This window comes from Triticum dicoccoides, chromosome 5A (assembly GCF_002162155.2).
Source record: "Triticum dicoccoides isolate Atlit2015 ecotype Zavitan chromosome 5A, WEW_v2.0, whole genome shotgun sequence".
Lineage (NCBI taxonomy): Eukaryota > Viridiplantae > Streptophyta > Magnoliopsida > Poales > Poaceae > Triticum > Triticum dicoccoides.
In genome coordinates this window covers 649,451,111-649,455,335 of record NC_041388.1, presented here as the reverse complement: position 1 = coordinate 649,455,335, position 4,225 = coordinate 649,451,111, and positions in this window count along the sequence as shown.

Genomic DNA, 4,225 nt, shown 5'->3' with positions numbered 1-4,225 from the left:
CCGATCTTGCAATTTATAGTCACCTACTACAGTTATGATCCGGCAACCCCGGAGTGACAACAATCGGGCCCACTCCCATTGATGACCATAGTTTGAGGAGTTCGTGTATTCACTATGTGTTAATGCTTTGTTCCGGTTCTCTATTAAAAGGAGGCCTTAATATCCCTTAGTTTCTAATATGGACCCCGCTACCACGGGAGAGTAGGACAAAAGATGTCATGCAAGTTCTTTTAATAAAGTACGTATGACTATTTATGGAATACATGCCTACATTATATCGATGAACTGGAGCTAGTGTCATATCGCCCTAGGTTATAATTGTCTCATGATGAATATCATCCAACAACTCACCGATCCAATGCCTACGAATTTATCTTATATTGTTTCTGCTAAGTTACTATTGCTATCATCACTGTTACACTTGCTACAAATTACTGCTATCACTCTTACTGTTACAGTTGCTGCTGTCACTATTATCAAAACTATCAAACTACTTTGCTACTGATCACTTTGCTGCAAAAAATTAATCTCCAGGTGTGGTTAAATTGACAACTCAGCTGCTAACACCTTCAAATATTCTTTGGCTCCCCTTGTGTCGAATTTATAAATTTGGGTTGAATACTCTACCCTCGAAAACTGTTGCGATCCCCTATACTTGTGGGTTATCACACCTGTTCACAACGCTCAGCCCTGGCCATGATGACATGACCAAGTTCATCTCTGAATACCACACCCGAGCAGCCATAGTTATTTCTAGGTGTAGAGGCCCCGCCGAGATTGGCCTTGAGTTTACTGTCATCAGGTGGTTTCCACTTCACTGCATTGTCACCCTTTTCCCCTCATAATGAAATATTGCATATATTCTAAGAAATCAACACATACCCGTCCGATCACTTCATTCACTAGGAATGACATCTCACCTTCGTGAACTTTGTTTCTATTATTCCACCAGTTTCACCAAAGGGTGACTATTTGGGCCATAGTATTTTCACTTAGCCTCCACAAAGAGTCCATCATTGCATGCACACCCGAAAAACTTTCAAGCTGCTCCATCACTTTTTCCAACTCCAGACCGCGCCATAGCTCCTTCACAACCTTACACTTTATGGAAAGGTTCCTTCCATCCTCCTCAGCTTGACCACAAAAAAAGAATTTCACTTCCTTCAACTTCAGTCCCCGATTATGAAGGTTAGTACAAAGAGCAAGTGATTCATGTTTCATCCTCAAGATGAACATTTGGATTTGCCTCGTGCATGGCATTTTCCAAATATGCAACCATGATTGGTCACCCCACCTTTCAAGTTGTCTGACTTCTGTAGAATTGCAACCCGGGCCTCCTTTACATGACTGCTTGTCTAGCTGCACATGAAGCTCGTAAACACTTTTCACTAAATGTTCTTCTTTTTCGAAGTGCCAACACCTTCCCATAGAGGCATTCACAGGATATGTGTTGTATCATCTGGCCAGAATGTGTCAAGGACGATCTGTTCATCCCAATTCCTGGAGATAGGGCAGATTAGCTCATTAACATGAGTTAGGAGACTTGCTCCTCTCATTGTGATGATTCGCCTAGACGAGGCCCCAGGTATCCAAGGGTCAGCCGAAATATTCATTCTTGTTCCGTCTTAAATCCTCCAGAGACACTCGGTATTTTTTTCCATGCATGTTAGTTGAACGCCATAGTGATACTTTGCAACTTGATTAGAAACCACACCTACCATAATGTACTACATAATTACAAAATAGTACGCCATTTCAATTAATGTTGTGCTATGTAACAATCACCGCCTTCTACCCCCACCAACATTCCTAGTATATAGCTCCGCCACCAGTAGCAATGCACGGGGCACTTTGCTAGTTCCTCCAATGTAGTATTGACTTTTAGCTAAGTTTTAGCGAGGATGATTATCCTGAAACAGAACGCATGGAAATGGGCACTTCTATCCTATCTAGTGTAAACATCAAGGTTGTCTAGCTAGTGTGGCATGAAAGAATTGTCATCGATTAATGTTGAAACATCATCAACAAGTGAAACCTATGGCTATCACTGGCAAGATGGGGACGCCGTTAAGGGATTTCAACACATCCTAACATCCACACTTAGCCGTTGGATCCACAACAACCGTAGCTGGAAGAGTGAAGCCGAGAAAACCCACCGGAGCCAACCAAGAGGCTCCGACATATAGGCAAGCCCTAAACTAGGGGGTCACTCCCTAAACTAGGTTCAAGAAGAAGGAGGCTATTCTCATGTGCAAGTGAAGGATGAGAAAACATCACTTGAGAAATTTGGAAGGGCTGGGAGGGCCAAATACGAGGAAAGAAATGCATGCTCAATGCCCAAATCACCTTCCTCCGAACGAGGAGGAGGAAGTAGACAAGAAGAACCATCGAAGGATTGCCAGAATAATAAATAAAGGAAGAGGAAGATCAACTTTGGCAGCCTGAGAAACCAATGTTGGATTTAGTTTAGGAGCAAGGAAAGAGAAACACATGCACACTATTGGCTAGGGTGGCACCACCACGGGCGCCTAACCAAAGACAAACAAGAGCGACAAGGGATAAAGGAACTGGATCTCAAAGATCTAGGCCTGGAGGACCTGGGTTACCCCCTGCCGCCTCAAGAAAGGCGATCACACGTACGTAGGATTCTCCGACGAGAATCCACCGAAGGGTTGGCAGATCAAACTGAAGGACAAAGACCAACAGGAGTCGAAGACCGACAACGACAACTTCCTAACTTGAAAAGGTGCCATAAATGACGCAATCCAGGAAACCCCTAAATACTACAACTAGGGGAGCAAGGGGTTGCCCTACTCACCGTCGGTGAAAGCCAAGAGGGAGAGGGGTGGGGGCGATGGTTAGGGGGGGGGGGTCTGGAGGTGCTCCAGATGTGGAAAGAACGAGGAGGGCATTATAAAGGTCCCTCAACCTTCTCATCAATGCATGTGGATCTATTTATTTTATCATATAAATCCATGATCTACGCGCACTAAATCACCAGCTATATCGACACCATGTGTTTATGTAACTGATTCAGTGACGGTACATATTTTGTCACATATAAGTGGATAGTGGATACTCAGTATTGTTTGCCATACATATTAGTTGAACGCCATAATGATGCTTTGTGACGCGATTAGAAACCGCACCTACCACGACGTACTACATAATTGAAAAGTAGTACACCACTTCAATTCATTTTGTGTTATGTAGCAGTCTCCACCTTCTGCCCCTCCAACATTCCTGGTCTAGCTTCGCCGCCGATAGCAATGTATGGGGCCCTTTGCTAGTTCCTCTAATGTAGTATAGACTTTTAATTAAGTTTTAGTGAAAATGATTGTCCTAGACCACGACACTAGAAAACGGGCACTTCTATTCTACCTAGTGTAAACAACAAGGTTGTCTGGCTAGTGTGGCAAGAAAGAACCGTCATCGATTAATGATGAAAATGATGAAACATCACCAACAAGTGAAAACTTATGGTTGTCACCGACAAGACAAGGACACCGTTAAGAGCTTTAAACACACCCTAACGTCCACACTTGGCCGTTGGCTCCACAACAACTGTAGTTGCATGAGTGAAGCCGAGAAAACACGCCGGAGCCATCCAAGAAGCTCTGACATCCAGCCAAGCCCTAAACTAGGGGGGCACTCTCTCAACTAGGTTCAAGAAGAAGGACATTATTCTCATGCGCATGTGAAGGATGAGAAGGAAAGAAATGCATGCTCAACGCCCAAGCCACCTTCCTCCGAACTAGGAGGAAGTAGACAAGAAGAATTGAAGGATTACCAAAGGAATAAATAAAGGAAGAGGTAGATTAACTTTGGCAACTAGAGAAACCAATGGTAGGAGATTTAATTTAGGAGTAAAAGAAAGATAAACATACACACATTATCGACTAAGGGTGCCACCGCCACGGCCGCCTCACCAAAGACAAACATGAGCGACAAGGGCTAAAAGAACTAGACCTCAAAGATCTATACCCGAGGGACCTGGGTTACCCTCCACCCCTCTGAAGAAAGGCGATCACACGTACATAGGCTTCTCGAACGAGAATCCACCAAAGGGTTGGCGGATCGAATTGAAGGATAAAGACCAACGATAGGCGAAGGCCGACGATGACCACTTCCTAACTTGAGAAACTACCATAAATGACGCAATCAAGGATAAAAAACCTAATTAGTACAACTAGAGGAGCAAGGGGTCTCCCTACTCACCACACCA